Genomic DNA, 21,842 nt, shown 5'->3' with positions numbered 1-21,842 from the left:
AAACATCCCATAAAACACAATAAATATTGAACTTCTTTCAGGGTGATTGGTGGTTTGAATAATAAGGGCTTGCTGGCGAGCAGCGTAATTAGTGAATGCTAATGAAAGTGCCACTCGAATCATTATGCGGCGAGGAGCTGTAAATAACATTGGACGGCCACAGCTCACCTAGAGGTGTCAAATAAATAACGCATACAGTTCACATTGGTGGTGGTGAGAAACAAAGACTTTCCTTTACACTTGTATTGTAAAAAGGATCGACTTAGTTTAATAATTTGAAAATTCTAGGTCCAATTGTGATGTTAGCTGGAGAGGGCCGTCGATAGGCTGCGACTGACAAGAACTCCAAAAGCGGGTAAAGTAGCAGAATGCGACAGTTTGGAAGTCTTGTCAAATGGCTGCGTCAATATCCGGGCATTTCAAGTCCGATATGAAATGATAATGACCTGTGGATGCGAAGGGAAGGCTTCTGTACACATCTTGGAATTTCAGGAAAGTTGGCTGCGTGAGGGAGTGAACGGCAAATGTATCGGCGGCGGCAGAGAAAGAGATCTCCGTGGTGAGCAAGCGAAGTCCATCGAATACAAAACACAAACCCCCTCCGCGCCAAACCAGGCACATGCAAAAGCGATCTAGGCAATAAAAATGACTCTTTTGAAAGTCTGGCGATTGAATTTCCGACATGGCTAGTTTTACGATGAAGGTTTTGGGATGATTGGGTGGGGCGCGAGGGGATTCCCGCCCTGCCCCGGGACTGGTCCAGACACACTCGGGGAGTCGAGTGATGGCCCCCCGGGGAGCTGTGGTGGGGACCAGAGGCGACAGCGGCGAATGTGACGCTCACAAAAGATGGTTATGGAGTCCAAGTTACCTGGCAGGGTACCAAATGTGTCCACCTGCTGGAAGGAGTCACCAGCTGTCCACTGGCAGCCTCCTTAACTGCTGCGTAAAACCCGAGCTAGTGTTGTGTGCTCACAAGGAGAACTCGTTCACAGAACCAGAGACAGGTCACGAAGGCACACCTGACTCGAAGATGCACAAAAACACCTAGGACTGGTTGGGCTCAAACAGCTGTTTGGAAGTTACTGGGCCTCCCTCCCAATGCGCTACCATCTGTGACAAGACTTTGAATGTTTGCAGCGCGGTCCTCGTGAAAGGATGCGAGTGCCTGGTCCTAGCACCCTTGCATCCGGGCCTCTGGCGTCACCTCCAGGCTCCCGTGACAAGTCCTTCACCCCAGAGGTGGCGGGAACAGGACAGGTGCCCAGACTGGGAGGCCAGGAATCCCTGGAGTGTACCGACGGCCATTTTAGATCGTGCAACTTTGCCCCTTCTGACCCACCCATCTAGTTGTCATAACCTGAGTACATGGTGCACTCCAGGCCACGAACACATTTCACCAACCAGCACGCTCGCTGGTACCCGTTGTGGAGATGAATGGCCGCAGATGTGCTCGAGCAAATGGTTTAAGGCCCGTATGAATGATAGGGTGCCCTGTCCTCTAAACTGGTACGCCGCGCGCAAACAGCGACAGTGCGCCGTATTATGGTGAAAGCACTGCCCTAAGGGCATCTGTGGGCTCCTTCTGCCTGGGGACCGCACATTCACCGAAATACAGAGCGGCTGCTTCAAAGCTGCTCCCTGTATCTCTGCACAGGTGGCTTCCACTTTTGTACCGATCTGCAATACCGTAGTGCCCCAGGGGCACGAAAAGCAGGCACACCCATCCTTTGCGCCCCCAGGGTACTAACTGTAATACAGCCCTTGGTGGTTTGCATTATAATTTTATTCAGTAAAAATATTGCAGCGATGCAACATTTGTTAATGAGAATCCTCGCCTTCCACCTGGAATTGAGTGAGAAATTGCTTCACGTCCTCACCTGACCTAAATGTGCCATGAAAAGGACTGTGAACCCCCATTTCATTCTTGAACATTTGGAGCAGTTTCACCCACCATCGATATTAGCTCGAAAAAGAAAAGTCATAAGAGGGATGAGGTGGTGGCCCAGGTATTTCAAATCTAGAATGTGCCCAATGCCGGACATGTGTTTATTAGATTCTGAGGGCCATCATTATGATTGTTTCACGCAACGCAGCAAGACACCTGGCTGCGCTGCATGAAAGCGAGAGGGCAGGAATGCACGATATCTATCAAGAGATGGCGCATGCCCGCTCTCTCCTTGGGCTGGTGCCCTTTTGGCTGCCCAGCGCCAATGCAGGCACCCTTGCACGCAATATTGTTTTTATGCCAGAAGGGACACCTTCCTGCACGAAAACAATCCTTTGAGACATTTTTCTATTTCTATGTGTGCTGCCTGGGAAGGCGTAACATTTTGATGCATTCCCAGGTCTTCCACTTATGGTAAATTTGGGAATGTCAGTGGGGTTGAAATCCGTGCACAGCAATTGTGAGTGAATTCAATAAAAGGGTATAATGTTAAACGAATGTGTGTTGAGCTCCCTGGGTACCGCTCTCCGAACCAGAGCGTGAACAGAGGGGTGTGTCCCGCATAGGCACAAACCAATGCCTGGAAAAAGGATTCCCAGTTATTATTTCTTTGAAAATAGCGACAGTTATCTTGAAATGTTTTGCTTGTTTATGCTTCACAAGACATAGATTAATTCTTCCAATCAAATCATGGTTTCAATACCAAATGACGGCAATATCCAGAATGCATTATTATATATTCTTCTGTTGTGAAAATGTGTTCAACACTTTTCGATGTTATATATCCCAATGCATAATGTACTATAACAAGGGTACCCCTAATTTAGTTTCCTATATCAGGGTCTAAAGCAAATATTTGCAAATATATATATAGGAAACTTATTCAAACAAGGTGAAGTGTTTTAAAAACAGATATAGACACATATATACAACTGTGCACTGTGCTGTTGTAATGACCAAATATGACCCTGAAAACAAATTAGTAATTTCTCTATTTTTATTTTATTGTTTATCAATATGATTCCATACAATGCATCAATTTTGGTCTTTTTCAGTACTTTTTATACAAACTGCTCCCAAACTCCTGTGTGGTTACTTTTTCGGACACGTCAGATTCCGAAAGTGAAAACTATAACCAGTATCAGGCTCATACCCCAGGGCGACAAATTCCAGGCAACAGTAGAGGTGAACGACCCGGTTTTTTAGCCAGGCGCGGGACGCAGAGATCCAGATGGCGCCCCAGATACCAATGACGTCAACGGGGGAACTACCAACAAGCACACAATTATCCGCAGGGACAGAATTTTTACCAGGACGACCCCCAGGTCCTGGTAACGAGACATGCCCAATATTGGCGCGAGTAAAGCAAATACTGATATTTAACCTTAGTGGATATGAGATTGATGGTCAGACCCAGTCCTTGCTGATCAAAGGCCTGTCCTTTATTCCTCACACAAAACCCAATAAGTTTGAGCTTTTTCAAGACCTAATCTCTTTTTTGCGGAAGATCAGACTTCATGCTTTTTTCGAAGGTCAGACCCGTCAGGAAGCATCCATCCCCAATAAATCAGGTTAGCACCCCCATCCACCTTTGTCCCCACGCTTGAACAAGTGGGCCCGGAGATTGCCATTTTGGAACATGTGGTGTTCAATAAATTAACCACTGCCACAAAATTCATCCCAGCACCTAAATATAATCTATTTTGGGATGAACATCATGCTTTAGGGAGTCTCAAGAACAACAAAGACATCACCATCAAAGGATGTGATAAGGGTGGCGGCATCGTCTTGATGGAAACTGATCAATATGTGACTAATATGCTCACTATGCTCTCTAATAAAGATCATTATATCCCGATCTTTTCTGACCCCACTAAAAGAGTTTCCAAAGCAATAGCGGATATGACCAACATAGCTCTGGACGAAGGGATCATATGTGAGAAAGAGTGGCAGTATTTGAATGTCACGAAACCCAAAATGGCATCTATATATGGGATCCCCAAAATCCATAAAAGTACGACCAACCCACCATACAGGCCCATTGTAACAACTATTGGGTCCGTTACTGAAACATTATCCAAATACGTTGACACCATGTTACGTCCGTATGTCCCCAAAATAAAATCTTACATAAGGGACACCACAGCCCTCATTAACAAGGTCGAACAGTTACACTTCCATGAGGCAACACAAATACTTGTAACATTGGATATAGAGGCTTTGTATAGCAACATTCCTCAGATAGCTGCATTAGAAGCAGTGGATTGGTTCATTGAAGCCTTTAGCATCGACTGTCCGACCCAATTTATTTTGGAATGTCTGCACATAGTATTGCAGGAAAACACTTTTGAATTTAATGGGTCATTATTCCAGCAGACCAAGGGAGTCAGTATGGGGGCTTCATGTGCCCCAACAGTGGCTAATATTTTCATGGCACATTATGAGCACAAGTATATCTACAATGATGTTGCTCCATTTAGTGAATCCGTCACAAGTTGGTCAAGATTCATAGATGATGTTTTTTACATCTGGAATGGAACTGAGGAGGATCTTACGGACTTTGTCTCATGGCTCAATCTCTGCGACACGAACATCCGTTTTGTGGCAACTAGTGACAGGCAAAGTGTTGAATTTCTTGACGTTACGATCAAAGTCAATGAACAGAAGCTTTCAGTTGACTTATTCACGAAGCCCACTGCCCGTAACACGTTGTTACATTTCTCCAGCTATCATCCCAAGACTCAAAAAATTACCATCCCATTTGGACAGTTTCTACGCCTTCGTAGAAACTGTACCAATTTGTCTGACTACGACAAGCAGACTGTTGTCATGAAAGCCAAATTCATAGCTAGGGGGTACCCTAGAAGATTGGTCCGTGAATCTTACAAGAGAGCACGATTTTATGACCGTCAATATCTGCTTAGCGACAAAACTCCTAAACAACAAGATCGGCTTGTATTCATCACACGACATTCGACGATGAATGACACCATACGTCAGATTGTTCATTCAAATTGGCATATTTTAAATGCCACAAGAGACAAATCAGACCACTTGGCAAAACCCATGTTCGCGTACTGCAAGAACAAAAATCTAAAGGACCTCATAACAAGATCTCGGATGCGACAAATTACACCTAGCATGTCACAGACCACCCTACATGGATTGCCTGCTGTGAAAGGCAACTTTAAATGCATGTCATGCATAGCTTGTAAATTTGCTTTGGAAGTCAAACAATATCCCATTAATGGAGTCACTGTAGACCTACAAAGCCTGACGAATTGCAAAACAGCAAATATCATCTATGCAATTTTGTGTCCCTGCAATAAAACGTATGTAGGTGAGACATCTAGATCAATGACCACAAGATTAACTGAACACAGATCAGCAATCAGGACGAAAAAGTTAAAAGCTCCACTTGTACAACACTTCATTGATCTCAACCACACGACAGAAGACATACGGTGGTTGATTCTAGAAAAGATCAGCATCAATGGATCCCAAGGGATAGAAATCCGCAAAAGGAGAGAGGTTTTTTGGATATTTTCTCTTGACACATACAAAAGAGGACTCAACAATGAAATCCCATGGAGTCAAGCAATTCGCTTTAATAATTAATGGGTGTGCAATCCAGGTATTGACGTAGAACTACAGGATATACAGTCTTTACTGCACTAGGCCACACAGGGTTAAGTTGTTAATCTCTACCCCAGGAGATATGGGTCACTACACAGGTTTATTATCCATCATGCCAACCAACCGGTGTCATATGCCAACCAACCGGCTTTACCGATATAATATTTCCATCTTTTCTCCTTGTGAGTTTCACTGCAAATATCTTACCAGCGACCCCCCTTTGCTGGCTGTGGCCTTAGGATCTCTGCTTTAGGCCGTTGGATAGGGCAGAGCGGTCCTAGAACATTGAGTCCCTATCTCAGCTTTTGATTGACCACATTATATACAATCTCTTGGCATTTGCTTTACTTGCGCTAGCGCCCCCTTCCCCCTCTTTTTTGGTGCGCATCCAACTATTTATACTTTGGGACACATATTTGTTAACCATTCGGATTTTATCCTTCCATCTCCCATAGTATCTTAGGGACACAACATTAGCCTGAAATAGCGCCCGATTGTTTACTTGGAAAATACCAGCCCTGGTATTCTTCCATAGGTAGCTGCCATTGGACGCCATATGAGATTGCTCGCGGGATTTAACCTATCGCTGACGAGCTGAGGGGTTATAATCACACCCGGGTGATATGGTTCTGTCTCTACTGCTATCACGGAAGCGGATGCAGCGGCTATTAGTCGGACCGAGGAGTTCACAGAACCGGGTAGGTGCATTTAGACCGATAGTTTAGTGCATATTTTGCTCAGTCCCTTTGTCAAATTAGCACACTAGGTGATTGGACTGCTGAGATCACTAGTCTATTCACCCATTCAAACATAAGAGGGGATTTACTTTTCTTTTATACACTGAGACGGGTGGGTTACCGGAACAGCATGCGATAGGCAAGCGGCTTTAAATTCATGCTCTTCCTTTTAGATCGCGGTGCTGAGCTGCAAATGAGAAGCGGTAACTCTAACGCCAAGCCCTATGGGAGCAGTTGGTTGTCGTAGTGTGGGGATTTGTCATCAATTATTAGTAAGTATATATACATTCATTGCAATCATACTTACAAGTAGGTTTGCACATTATTTTCGAGCACTCTCTAAACATTCCCCGTAAAACTGGTCTCCATTCTCTCCCCTTTTTTCATCTGATTCTTTTTAGATGTGTCCCGTTATTGAGTAACACACCTGCTTGTGTTAATGAGGCACGTTTTGAATCCTCGTGACTTTTTGTACATGTTCAATACTATTGGATATAAAAGACGCTTATAGGAAAAGCTGAGGACATTGCACGAACGAAAACCGGATTCAGGAACCGTTGATATCCTAGAACGCTAGGTAATTAAGGTCTTTTTTCAAAACCTCGCTCCAGCGTACTATTGTACATCTGTTATATAGAAGTACATTGTTTCAGATTAGGTGCACACCCAGCCTCTATGGTCCCACATGTGGTTGGCAAATTTCATCTGATTAGCTTATTTTCTGTTCACAGATACGCTGGTGTAATTTCATGCCAGCCCGTGCTATCCAATAGGTGGCAGAGCACGCTTCGCGCTTATCTACACAGTCTCTTATTATCGACACCAGATCAATTGCCAAAAGGTATGCAAACCTGAAGGTAGATATAATTAGTATTTGGTCCACATTACTAATAAGGACTTGTGATGTTATATCGGACTCTGTCTACACCTTGCTGGCCACTTCATTACAAGGGCCAATATTGTCATGGGCAATGTGACATTTCCTTTATATTTCGCATAATTCTTAATTATTCACATTTTATACTCCTTATGTTGGACTGAGACACCATGAATTTCATGATAGAACTGGAAGCTGTTGGTTTCAATATGTAAATAATGTATGACAAATAGAATTGTTCTTTTCTTTTCATTTATTGTGCACTTGAGTCAGTTATTGTATATAAACGATCACAGTTTGTTTTTTCTTATTATGTTCTAGGGGCTAAAGAATCATGGCTGCCTGAGGAAGGCTGAACGCCGAAACGCGCGTAGATCTAAATTGAGCCATGTTTTAATAAAAACATTTTTTGTTGATATTAATTGGAATATAATTGATCAATCAAATCTAACAGAGCCATGTTAAAGGAAATAATATGGCCGAGATTAAACGGAATGTTATTGAATAATTTGTATATACAATGATTTAGTATCCACAATGGGAGCAGTTTGTATAAAAAGTACTGAAAAAGACCAACATTGATGCATTGTATGGAATTATATTGATAAACAATAAAATAAAAATAGAGAAATTACTAAATTGTTTTCAGGGTCATATTTGGTTATTACAACAGCACAGTGCACAGTTGTATATATGTGTCTATATCTGTTTTTAAAACACTTCACCTTGTTTGAATAAGTTTCCTATATGTATATTTGCAAATATATATCCCAATGCATTTCAGTCATTCCGCCCTTCATCAGGTAATAACTCTATGGATGTAAAACAAAATACAATACTATGAGGAAACCAAAGTATAATCTCATATGAATATGTGTAGAGATAAAGCCCTAAACAAACTGGGTTAGTTTGTGCTTGTCAGCGCGTGTAGTGTGTGTAACATTAAACCAACTGACCACGGTCAAGATCTCTCTTCAATCTCGTAGAAGGAAATGCGTATTTCGTGCAGTAGAGGTGAAGCCAGTGCTGGCCAGAAAAGGTGAACAAACCACTATAAACAACCGCAATGAAACACCACTGAGCGTTACAGCTGTGTCTACGATCCCAAGTTTAGAAAAGAACATGCACGGCCCAACCACCAACAGAATAGATAGAACGAAGTTCAACGCGTGCATCTGAAAACGCTGTTCGTTTAGAGAAAAAACACCCTATGTCCTCAATATTAAGTGCCTCTGAAGTGTACTTACTCGAGTGATGCTGAAGACCTGCTTCAAAACTCCTCGTGTTTAAGAGTCGGGTCTTGCGGCATGCATTAAATCGCCGAGTGACCGGAAATAAACATAAACATAGGACCAAGCCTAAAAATGTTATGTGAACACCGTTAACAGAGGCGGCCATCTTAGTTTCTAACTGAAAGGTGTAAGTAGAAAAATTATCCACAAAGTGAAACTGACACATTTGTAAAGCATAAGATGATATCTCGTACTAAAAGTGTGAAATTACATATTAACTATTGACACCAATTCTTATTCACGATTCGTCAATTATCTCGGATGTGCTGTGTGTGAACAAATTAAAACGATCAGTGTAACATCATAAAGAAGCAAAGTATCAGTGAAACGTGAAATTATGGTGAGGACTCGGTAGCGCCTATACCTCTGAATTTAAGGCTGTCTCACAGTAACAACCCAACTATGAGTTAACTTGTAATCACGTTAAAAGTAACATAAACATAAAAAACCATCTACAATTTAACAGAAAGTCAATGGACGGCAGATATCATTTATAGGTAACATCCTGTTGTTCATTCCGTGCAGCTTAAGTGCATTCAAATATCTAATCCAAAAGTTCTCTCGTTGTGACAAGTAGTTATGATTGTCTCTTTCTTCCAATTTCTCAACAACCTCCAGTATCAAGAATTTTAATTGACTGATCTTGTGCTGAGCAGATGACTGTGGATTTCATTTGTTTGGTTCGCATATTGCTTTTATGTTCGTTTAGCCTAACTTTGATCTTTCTTTCAGTTTTACCAACATAAATCTTACCACATGGACACTTTAGCATATACACAATGTTAGTGGTATCACAGGTAGCTGTCACTTTTAACTTGATCTTATTTCCTTTCATAGGATGTGTGATGTAAGATCCTGGAATAATATTGTGGCAATTGTTGCAGTTCCAACAAGGTAACGTTCCTTTGTGCTCTAGGTTATCACTGTATGTGATGGGTTTTTTTAACATCTCTCGGAGATTTTTCCCTCTGGTATATGCAAAAATGGGTTCATGTTTGAACAGTTGTTTGAACTCCAATTCCAGTGTCAAGATGGACCAGTAACGTTTAATTATTCTTTTGTAAGAATCGCTGAGAGTGGAGAATTTGGACACTACTACCATACGGTTGTGAGTGGTTATGTTCTTAGTTGCTAACAGTTGATCTCTAGTTTTTTGTTGGCATCTGATTTTAGCTTGATTTAATATGTGGTCTGGATAACCACGTTCCTTGAATCTTTGTAGCATTTCATTCATACGTTCCGTGGATGTATCAGAACTCGATACTATTTGTTTTGTCCTCAGTAGTTGTGAATAAGGAAGATGACGTTTTAAGGATTCCTGGTGGAATCTGCTGAAGTGTAATGTGTTGTTTCCCTCCGTGTTTTTTCTATAAAGGTCTGTTTCCAATCCTGTTTGGGTTTTGGTAACTCTCACATCCAGAAAGGTAATCGAATGGTCTTGAATTTCATGGGTAAATTGGATCCTATCGTCCACTTGATTCAGTTTTACCGATGCTTGAACCAATTTAGTTTGAGTACCATTCCACAGAATGATATGTCATCGTAACGTAAAAATAATTTGATGTGTTGTTTCCATGAAGATACTGATAGGATGTGTTCCTCTTCAAATCTACTCATGAATTGATTAGCATAGGCAGGAGATGCACATTTTCCTATGGAAGTCCCAGTTAGTTGGGAAAACCCTTGGTCTTTCCATCTAAAATAACTTTGATGTAAAGTGAATTTTGTTTTGATCTCTTCTTAAAATTCCATTTGAATATGTCTTGTTTAACTAAGGATTCAAAGACATCAAGGCTCTTATGGCTGGTGGGTGCCATATAGGTACTCCTAGGTTTCAACCCCTTGTAGGGGATCTTCCCTGCTGTCTTGACAATCTGTCATGACATTTTCATAGAAATGCTTTAATCTTAAATTTCTCATAAATTTAAACAAACTAATTTCAAGTTCCAAACAATTAGTATGACTTGTTGGGACGAATGAAGTTCCTTTCTGTAATGTTTTCAGGTCAATGGTAGAAAAGGTATAATCCGAGATGTTGATCACCAGATTCTGTTCTAACTTGTCTTCTTGCCCTTGTCTTTCTTCCCTGTTGTTGTTCGCGTTTGGGGGTGTTCTTTCTCCTTTTCTTTTGGCCCTCCTGGGTCATCTCGGTCTGTCTGGCCTAACTCTAAAAAAGAAACTCCCGATGTTTGAGGTACTTCTGAGGGCATTGTGGCCAGTGCTTGCTGTCGCTTATGTGGTTGACTCGGAGTGTCACTCTCTGAGGATGACGTCTCTGTGTTCTGAGTATATGGTTTACTTTGTCTCATCTTAGCGTATATTTCCACCCAACTATATACTTCGCCTAGTTTATAGTCCACGGTGTCTCTCCGAAATTTCCGGATTTTCCTTTCATTGATTTCCTGCGTATGCCTAGTCATTTGGTTATTGATGTCTTTCATACTTTCGACCAATCTTCCGCAGACATTGATTCGGTTAATTCTGTTTTGATGTTAGCGATTTCTTTCGATAATTCATCCAAGATATTAGACAATTCCTCAATTATTAATAAACTCAAGTCAAGAGATCATTTGTTTAATATAGCGTACTATCGGTCTCTGAATTTCTGGACATTTTTACATATTGACAGTTTAAGTGGAATTCTCAAGCCTCTTGGTATACTTTGTACCATGTGGTATTTAATTAAAGTGCTGGCGTGTAGCTGTTGATTGATCTCCCTTTTCGATAGGTATATCAATTGTTTTATATTCTGATCCTTGTTACAGTTTGTTGAAAATGGTGTGGTTTCCTCTGGTATTAATGAATAGATCCTGGTTGCTTCTTCACTTCCGGATGCAAACGTATCCGCTCGTAGATCCGTTAGGTTTGAAATTTCATCATAAGCCATAGTGGCTATTGTATGGCGTGCTCCGAACTTGGTTGCGGATGAAACGACATATCAATGGGGTTGAAGTCCGTGCACAGCAATTGCGAGTGAATTCAATAAAAGGGTATAATGTTAAACAAATGTGTGTTGTGCTCCCTGGGTACCGCTCTCCCAACCAGAGCGTGAATCAATTAAAAACGTTAAGAATTGGTGTCAATAGTTAATATGTAATTTCACACTTTTAGTACAAGATATCATCTTATGCTTTACAAACGTGTCAGTTTCACTTTGTGGATAATTTTTCTACTTACACCTTACATTTAGGAACTAAGATGGCCGCCACTGTTAACGGTGTTCACATCACATTTTTAGGCTAGGTCCTATGTTTATGTTTATTTCCGGTCACTCTGCGATTTAACGCACGCCACAAGACCAGACTCTTAAACATGAGTAGTTTTGAAGCAGGCCTTCAGCGTCACTCGAGTAAGTACACTTCAGAGGCACTTAATATTGAGGACATAGGGTGTTTTTACTCTAAACGAACAGCGTTTTCAGATGCACGCGTTGAACTTCGTTCTATCTATTCTGTTGGTGGTTGGGCCGTGCATGTTCTATTCTAAACTTGGGATCGTAGACACAGCTGTAACGCTCAGTGATGTTTCTTTGCGGTTGTTTATAGTGGTTTGTTCACCTTTTCTGGCCAGCACTGGCTTCACCTCTACTGCACGAAATACAAATTTCTTTCTACGAGATTGAAAAGAGATCTTGACCGTGGTCAGTTAGTTTAATGTTACACGCACTACACGCACTGACAAGCACGATCTAACCCAGTTTGTTTAGGCCTTTATCTCTACACGCACTCATACGAGATTATACTTTGTTTTCCTCATGGTATTGTATTTTGTTTTACATCCATAGAGTTATCCCCTGACGAAGGGCGGAATGACTGAAATGCATTGGGATATATAACATCGAAAAGTGTTGAACACATTTTCACAACAGAACAATATATAATAATGCATTCTGGATATTGCCGTCATTTGGTATTGAAATCATGATTTGATTGGAAGAATTCATCTATGTCTTGTGAAGCATAAACAAGCAAAACATTTCAAGATTACTGTCGCTATTTTCAAAGAAATAACAACTGTGAATCCTTTTTCGAAGCATTAGTTTGTGCCTATGGGGACACACCCCAGGTTCATGGGGGTGCTATTATTTTGAAATTTGGGAATGTGCAAAAATCCATGGGTGGACGCATAGGAACACCCACACTCCACCCATTGAACGACTTGTGATGCCTCGCGGTACTCCAGATTTACCAAGCACCGCAGGGCCACGCAAGGTGGTCTTGTGTGCCTTGCTAAATCACAAATACGTTTTGCATCACCCTTGAGCTCCCTTGTGTGGCGCAAGGGCAGTGCAGAACGTTGATAAATATACCCCTGAATGTTTACCCTTCGCTCGTGCATAACACCATAGTTGTCTGCTAACCCAGGAGCCAAGTACAATATATGAATTTCTATATGTGGTCTGCACTCACCCGCATAGGTATGAGTATGTCTCAGCCAAATTTATCATTATGGTGATGCACTCACTTGTGAACAACACATCGCTCTGTTGTGTTGGTACAACAAAAATAATACAAAATTAAACAGGAAAGTAAGTGATGAGAAATGGGGTATGAACTTAAGAATGAATAAGCTCTTTTCCCTGTCTGCTATCTTTACATTTTGAAAACGCAGTCACGTTTTAGGTCTAGTCCTATGCAAAAATGTAATTACACTGGCAAAATTTTGAGAATTCCACATTATACTTGTTATGCAAAATTCCTGGAATTATATCTTCATGTCATTAACGGCAACGTTTTAAAGCATGCACGTGGTAGCAACATGAATAGCCAAAATATGAGCAGCTGTTGCTTGCAGCATTTGTGTTTTCATGCTATTTTTTTAGTGCAAAATGTGTCATCATGTAAAAATTAACATGAGAGGTCCTCATGCCAGCTCCGGCTGCGACAGTTCTCCTGTCCAGCTTGCCCACAGTCCGCTATCCTCTGCAATCTTTTGTGCTAGCATTTCTGCCCTCTGCTTTGCCTTTCTTGCTCATTTTCTGCTCTCTGCTTAGGCTTTCCTGATCGTTTTTCTGCTCTCTGCTTTGCCTTTCCTGATCGTTTTTCTGCTCTCTGCTTTGCCTTTCCTGATCGTTTTTCTGCTGATCGTTTTTGTGCCCTCTGCTTTGCCTTTCCTTATCGTTTTTCTGCTCTCTGCTTTGCCTTTCCTGATCGTTTTTCTGCCCTCTGCTTTGCCTTTCCTGATCGTTTTTCTGCTCTCTGCTTTGCCTTTCTTGCTCGTTTTTCTGCTCTCTGCTTTGCCTTTTGTGCCCTCTGCTTTGCCTTTCCTGATCGTTTTTCTGCTCTCTGCTTTGCCTTTCCTGATCGTTTTTCTGCCCTCTGCTTTGCCTTTCCTGATCGTTTTTCTGCTCTCTGCTTTGCCTTTCCTGATCGTTTTTCTGCTCTCTGCTTTGCCTTTCCTGATCGTTTTTGTGCCCTCTGCTTTGCCTTTCCTAATCGTTTTTCTGCTCTCTGCTTTGCCTTTCCTGATCGTTTTTCTGCCCTCTGCTTTGCCTTTCCTGATCGTTTTTCTGCCCTCTGCTTTGCCTTTCTTGCTCGTTTTTCTGCTCTCTGCTTTGCCTTTCCTGATCGCTTTTCTGCCCTCTGCTAAGCCTTTCCTGATCGCTTTTCTGCCCTCTGCTTTGCCTTTCTTGCTCGTTTTTCTGCTCTCTGCTTTGCCTTTCCTGATCGCTTTTCTGCTCTCTGCTTTTCCTTTCTTGCTCGTTTTTCTGCTCTCTGCTTTGCCTTTCCTGATCGTTTTTCTGCTCTCTGCTTTGCCTTTCCTGATCGCTTTTCTGCCCTCTGCTTTGCCTTTCTTGCTCATTTTTCTGCTCTCTGCTTAGCCTTTCCTGATCGTTTTTCTGCTCTCTGCTTTGCTTTTCCTGATCGTATTCTGCTCTCTGCTTTGCCTTTCCTGATCGTTTTTCTGCCCTCTGCTTTGCCTTTCTTGCTCGTTTTTCTGCTCTCTGCTTTGCCTTTCCTGATCGTTTTTGTGCCCTCTGCTTTGCCTTTCCTGATCGTTTTTCTGCTCTCTGCTTTGCCTTTCCTGATCGTTTTTCTGCCCTCTGCTTTGCCTTTCCTGATCGTTTTTCTGCTCTCTGCTGTGCCTTTCCTGATCGTTTTTGTGCTCTCTGCTTTGCCTTTCTTGCTCGTTTTTCTGCTCTCTGCTTTGCCTTTCCTGATCGTTTTTCTGCTCTCTGCTTTGCCTTTCTTGCTCGTTTTTCTGCTCTCTGCTTTGCCTTTCCTGATCGTTTTTCTGCTCTCTGCTTTGCCTTTCTTGCTCGTTTTTCTGCTCTCTGCTTTGCCTTTCCTGATCGTTTTTCTGCCCTCTGCTTTGCCTTTCCTGATCGTTTTTCTGCTCTCTGCTGTGCCTTTCCTGATCGTTTTTGTGCCCTCTGCTTTGCCTTTCCTGATCGTTTTTCTGCTCTCTGCTTTGCCTTTCCTGATCGCTTTTCTGCCCTCTGCTAAGCCTTTCCTGATCGCTTTTCTGCCCTCTGCTTTGCCTTTCTTGCTCGTTTTTCTGCTCTCTGCTTTGCCTTTCCTGATCGCTTTTCTGCTCTCTGCTTTTCCTTTCTTGCTCGTTTTTCTGCTCTCTGCTTTGCCTTTCCTGATCGTTTTTCTGCTCTCTGCTTTGCCTTTCCTGATCGCTTTTCTGCCCTCTGCTTTGCCTTTCTTGCTCATTTTTCTGCTCTCTGCTTAGCCTTTCCTGATCGTTTTTCTGCCCTCTGCTTTGCCTTTCCTGATCGTTTTTCTGCTCTCTGCTTTGCCTTTCCTGATCGTTTTTCTGCTCTCTGCTTTGCCTTTCCTGATCGTTTTTCTGCCCTCTGCTTTGCCTTTCCTGATCGTTTTTCTGCTCTCTGCTTTGCCTTTCCTGATCGTTTTTCTGCCCTCTGCTTTGCCTTTCCTGATCGTTTTTCTGCTCTCTGCTTTGCCTTTCTTGCTCGTTTTTCTGCCCTCTGCTGTGCCTTTCCTGATCGTTTTTCTGCTCTCTGCTTTGCCTTTCCTGATCGTTTTTCTGCTCTCTGCTTTGCCTTTCTTGCTCGTTTTTCTGCTCTCTGCTTTGCCTTTCCTGATCGTTTTTCTGCTCTCTGCTTTGCCTTTCCTGATCGTTTTTCTGCTCTCTGCTTTGCCTTTCCTGATCGTTTTTCTGCTCTCTGCTTTGCCTTTCCTGATCGTTTTTGTGCTCTCTGCTTTGCCTTTCCTGATCGTTTTTGTGCCCTCTGCTTTGCCTTTCTTGCTCGTTTTTCTGCTCTCTGCTTTGCCTTTCCTGATCGCTTTTCTGCTCTCTGCTTTTCCTTTCTTGCTCGTTTTTCTGCTCTCTGCTTTGCCTTTCCTGATCGTTTTTGTGCCCTCTGCTTTGCCTTTTCTGCTTATTTCTTGCCTCTTCCAAGCGTGTCCTCCTCCCGTCACCCAGCTCCCAGCTCTCCCCCCAGGACCTACTTAATAGAGACCTCAGCGTGACCCCATTGAGCAGGTCCTGTCCAGCTTGCCCACAGTCCACTACCCTTTGCTGCCTGTCTACCTGCTGCGGCGCTCTGTTTGTGCCTCCTCTGCTTGTTTCTTGCTCTGTTTGTGCCTCCTCTGCTTGTTTCTTGCTCTGTTTTGCCTTTCCTGCTCATTTTTCTGCCTTCGTTTTGTCTTTTCTGCTCTATTTGGCCTTTTCTGCTCATTTTCTGCCTTCTGTTTTGCCTTTTCTGCTCGCTTGTTTTTCTGCCCTCTCTTTTGTCATTTTCTGCTAGTGTCTTCCCGGAGGTTCCTCAAGACCTGGCTTTTCGACTGAGACCTTGCACCCCAGCGCCCAGATACCCCTAGGGGTGACAGTGCAGCGCTCTACAAATGCAGATTGATTGATTTCACACTTAAAATAGCTCTAAAGGATGGTTTGCATTTCATGTAATTAGGTGGAATTTTGCAAAAGTTTCCTGAAATTTTTCCTAATTACAGAAAGTTGAAAAACAAAAATGGAGAGAAAGGGATTTTATCAATGGAAACCATTGAAGGGGGGATACTCCCATTCCCCTAATTACATAATATCAAACAAGATGAGGGAGTACTCACAAAAGACAGAGAGCTGTCTATAGAGTATTGGTATGAGGAGCAAAAGAAGAAAAAATTGTTTCTTAAGAAGACCTCTCACTCACCAACCTGGTTGGTGACATGCTTCATCATCGAGGTCCCACCCAGATAGCCGAGTGCCATCCGGGTGTGCTGCGACACCTGACTACAGTGGAGCTGGTTTTTTTTGAAGGTGAATAGTGAATTTTTTTGATAAAAATTGGCCGAATTTAACCCAATTGAAAAACTTTATTCTGGGGTAATCGGGACAATGATTAAAAATAGTGAAGACACCAAGAAGGGTTAAATTGACCCCTGGTATCTAAGGATTTAGTGAAAAAAGATAATTAGGGTCTACATGTTTCAACCATATTGTTGCGATTGCTAAGGTTTTCATCAGGACCAATAAAACATGACTCGGGAGGTACACACTCGCTAAGGTGTGCCCTGTCCTCGGTCAAGAGTAGAAACCTAACCCGTTACTCACGGTTAGGGAACCTTTCTTCAAGTCTTTGAAAGGAAAAATCTGTGAAGGAAAACAAACGAACACAAGACAAACATGTAATACATATAGTCGTCATTCTATTCGTAAGGTCAGTGCTCCTACTTAATGCCAATAAGAGTAGTGTACATCACACGGTCGGAAAAACACTTAAGTGAGGGTGTGTGCTCACACAATCACAAACATACTTGATAATGCTGATCTATAGTCATATATCTCAATCTGCAGTGAGCATAGACCACACACATCTGATCCATCGCCACTCATGCAGGTCTCAAAAGAGTGGGCGTCTAAGTACTCAACTCCGAGTACAACCATACTAGTGCACCAGTGTAACCAAGGGGTAAACGGGAGATATCCCGATAACCCTGGTTAAAATAAACCCACATGTAACTGAAATATAGTGGTGGGTGAAAACAAACAACAAGCAGCCTCACTCGATGTGGTGGGCATGCTAGTTACGAAATTATTGTTAAAAGTGAAGTGAACCGAACGTCGAGCTAGGGGGAGAAAACAAGCAATCTCCTGGGGAACGGGAACACGCGATTCGTAGCTTCTAAATCTAAATAAAGACAAAGTAACATTAATCACGTCTTAACTATCAATGTTGTTAAGCGGGTTATGGAAAAGACCGCGTTACCACAGGTACTCACTCAGAACCACAAATCAGTCTGCTATTGCGCCTAATCGTGAAATGCCCGATCTCCCGGTCGAATGATAGGGACTCCGGTCAGAGCCTCCCAGATAGGAAGCTAGTTCCGGGTCACGTGGGGAGACGCTGGCGTGCGTGGCACGTAATGACGTGCAGACATAATGAAATCGATGTACAGGACAGAATTCAATAAACAATAAAGTTACAAGTAAGGCTTCTTTTTTTGAAACAACAAGATATGCAATTCAACAACAATTCGCCATGAACTTTGAGAATTAATGCCACAGTTACAGCTAGACTTATTTTATATAGGAGTACGATTTCAACTCGCCAAAAAATAAGAAAGTAAACTTTACTTTCATAATTGAAAATGGACCACTGCATGATAAGGCAGGTTAAATCGAGAATCGTACCCCTGATCAAATCACGATCACACACAACACATTTTCTGTACTAAGATATAGTAGGGGTTACAGTGACATAAAAAGGGGGAATTGAGCCAACAGTTGGAAAATAATCCCTTTAGAAGTAATCCCACGGGCCTCAAAGAAAGTGTGAAGGGGGCCTATAATTTGCTCCTGACCATAATAATGTCTGACATAACCATAAATCTCATTCGAATGGCTCATTAATAGTGTAGTATATTCATACTGGCCAGTAATAGGTGTTTTGGTATTCTGTGAGAACATAAGCTATACAGTGTACAATAATGTGATAAAATACTGTACTTCAAATGACAGTTTAAAAGGTAAGTATGATGAGACATTGTAATCCAGTAATAAGCAAATACTTATCTCGGCAACACGGTATTCCAAGGAATGTTCTCATTGAGGCCAGTGGTATGGGTAGATAGCCTATAAACCCATCTTTGTTCCTTTTCGAACAGCCTCTGTTGTACCTTGTCACCAGATTTTATTTGTTCAATGATTGTCCACCGCATGTCGTTTGTGGTATGGTTTTTGGCAAGGAAATGTTCTGTTAGCTTAGTCGTAATCCTTTTGCATCTGATGTTACTACGATGCTCGCATATTCTCTGTTTAATCTTCCGTGTCGTCATGCCAACATATCTAAGATTGCACGGGCATTTAATCAGGTAGACCACGTTGGTACTATTACAATTTGTGTGTGTCCTTTGAGTCCAAGTCTTACCTGGTTCAAGATCAAGAGTTTTTGTGTTACTGGTCAGATGGCAGACACTACAATTACCACATGGGTAGTGGCCTACAATGTTAGGTAAACCCCAGGCATTCAATACAGTTGATGGATTAGCCTTCTCAGTGGTTATTGGGCGGGTGTTCACCAAGGTGTCTTTTAAGCTCCTTGCTTTCTTGAAAGAAAAGAGGGGTTTCTCCCAGTGTAGGTTGCCAGTATTGATGATTGACCAATGTTTATTGATAGATTTGGTCATCAAATTAGATGCTGAGTTGTAGGTTGTTACACAAGTCAAAGGTGGTTCACTTTCTGGGTGATTCTTTTGTTCCAAGAGAACTTCTCTCGGTTGGTTCCTTGCTCGTTTTTTACAGTTTTGGATGATTCTTTTCGGATAGCCTCTATCGGTAAGTTTTATAGTCAGATCTTTGGCCTGGCTTCGATAATCTTCAATTTTGCTGCAGTTCCTGCGTAGTCTTAGAAACTGACCAAAAGGTAGATTCTCCCTCAGAGCTCTGGGGTGGAAGCTCTCAAATCTCAACAGATTGTTCTTCGCACTTGGTTTGTGGTGAGTTTTCGTTTCCAGACGGCCATTCTCTTTCATAATGACTACATCCAGGAAGATCATTGTCTTGGGGTCCACATTATGTGTGAACCTGAGGTTGTTATCACAAATGTTAATCCAAGATAGGAGGTCATTCAAGGTTTTGAGCCAACAGTTGGAAAATAATCTCTAAGTAAGCTTGTTTTCTCCCCCTAGCTCGACGTTCGGTTCACTTCACTTTTAACAATAATTTCGTAACTAGCATGCCCACCACATCGAGTGAGGCTGCTTGTTGTTTGTTTTCACCCACCACTATATTTCAGTTACATGTGGGTTTATTTTAACCAGGGTTATCGGGATATCTCCCGTTTACCCCTTGGTTACACTGGTGCACTAGTATGGTTGTACTCGGAGTTGAGTACTTAGACGCCCACTCTTTTGAGACCTGCATGAGTGGCGATGGATCAGATGTGTGTGGTCTATGCTCACTGCAGATTGAGATATATGACTATAGATCAGCATTATCAAGTATGTTTGTGATTGTGTGAGCACACACCCTCACTTAAGTGTTTTTCCGACCGTGTGATGTACACTACTCTTATTGGCATTAAGTAGGAGCACTGACCTTACGAATAGAATGACGACTATATGTATTACATGTTTGTCTTGTGTTCGTTTGTTTTCCTTCACAGATTTTTCCTTTCAAAGACTTGAAGAAAGGTTCCCTAACCGTGAGTAACGGGTTAGGTTTCTACTCTTGACCGAGGACAGGGCACACCTTAGCGAGTGTGTACCTCCCGAGTCATGTTTTATTGGTCCTGATGAAAACCTTAGCAATCGCAACAATATGGTTGAAACATGTAGACCCTAATTATCTTTTTTCACTAAATCCTTAGATACCAGGGGTCAATTTAACCCTTCTTGGTGTCTTCACTATTTTTAATCATTGTCCCGATTACCCCAGAATAAAGTTTTTCAATTGGGTTAAATTCGGCCAATTTTTATCAAAAAAATTCACTATTCACCTTCAAAAAAAACCAGCTCCACTGTAGTCAGGTGTCGCAGCACACCCGGATGGCACTCGGCTATCTGGGTGGGACCTCGATGATGAAGCATGTCACCAACCAGGTTGGTGAGTGAGAGGTCTTCTTAAGAAACAATTTTTTCTTCTTTTGCTCCTCATACCAATACTCTATAGACAGCTCTCTGTCTTTTGTGAGTACTCCCTCATCTTGTTTGATACTAATTACAGAAAGCACATATGCAAATTTGGCCCTTCAAAGAGAGGTATTTCAACATGGCTTTGTGCCTCGTGTTTTGTGACACGTGTTCTGTGCCTCATGTTAGATGCCTCATTTTCTGTGCCTCATGTTCTGTGCCTCATATTCTGTGCCTCATGTTTGATGCCTCATTTTCTTTGCTTCTGGTTCTATGCCTTATGCATGGTACCTCACCTATGATGCTTTCTCTTCAATGTGTTTTCAAGCTATAAACATTAGACATATAATTTAGCTTCATCTAACAATTTCAACATTGTATTATTAAATTAATTGCACCTTTTACATGTGCACACAAACAATTAGATGGCTATAGGTGAGACCTAAGTAGGTCGAGATCGGTCTGGATTGCTTTGATAGCAAATGAAAGATATAGGGGGAACACCAGTCACACAGGTTCAGCTAGGTAAGGATTAGAACTTGGGTCTTCTGCAGGCACAACGGTGCCTCACTTTGTCTCTCCACCCTTTTATTGTGGTTTCTGAATTGGACACCCCAACCACTTCACCCCCCCTCACTGCAAGATGGGAATTATTTGCACTCTGTCCACCCCTGTTGCCAACTAGCTTTCGTAGGATCTCCTTGTGCCCCGCCATTATTGTTCCTTTCTCCACAAGGGTAGTTGAATATACTCTGTCTGGCTGAGGAGGGTCAGTGGAGCAGGGTATAGTAGAGAACTGTGAAAGGAGACAGTGGTAGGCTTCCTCATGCAGCATGGGGCAGACTCAGGGGCAGGACTTGGGAGATGGCAAGGAGAGAGAGCATTGTAGAACATAAGGCTCACAGACGGCAAGTGTTGAGGTGGGCTAAAGAAGGACACATTTTGGGTGGGACTGAGGAACTGAATGGCAGTCCCAGCCCTCCACTGCTGATGGAGGATTGTTGGGAAGACCACTTTGCATAGAGACAAATTCAGGGCAGGCCTGTAAATATCCAGGACAGAGGAGCAAAATTCAGGACAAAATGTCATTTTTATGAACACTTCCGAAGAACACCACACTCCACTACTTTATGAGTACTTTTATTTATAATTTTTAGGTCTCGCCCTGGCGAACACATCGCGAAAGCGCTATCGCCAGCGAGATCTATTGTTGCTGACTTGCCTCGGAAGTGGGACAGGAGATGGGCACGCGCAAGGCTTTTGGTGGATTTGAACCTGTGTACGCGCACGTGAACACACACGTCTACACACGCG

The 21,842-nt window shown here is 42.4% G+C and overlaps 1 long non-coding RNA gene across 1 annotated transcript in view; it reads right to left on the bottom strand.

Annotated features, from left to right (window-relative positions):
* Positions 1–8,521, bottom strand: part of LOC146806336 (uncharacterized) — a 467,136-nt gene extending 458,615 nt beyond the window's left edge. The window contains exon 1 of the long non-coding RNA XR_014967989.1: positions 8,446–8,521. This is a non-coding gene — a long non-coding RNA (uncharacterized LOC146806336). The remainder of the gene's footprint in view (positions 1–8,445) is intronic.
* Between the last annotated feature and the right edge of the window lie 13,321 nt (positions 8,522–21,842).

This window comes from Triturus cristatus, chromosome 8 (assembly GCF_964204655.1).
Source record: "Triturus cristatus chromosome 8, aTriCri1.1, whole genome shotgun sequence".
Lineage (NCBI taxonomy): Eukaryota > Metazoa > Chordata > Amphibia > Caudata > Salamandridae > Triturus > Triturus cristatus.
Note: the sequence above shows the minus strand (reverse complement) of the source record. Positions and strands in the feature narration are given on the sequence as shown.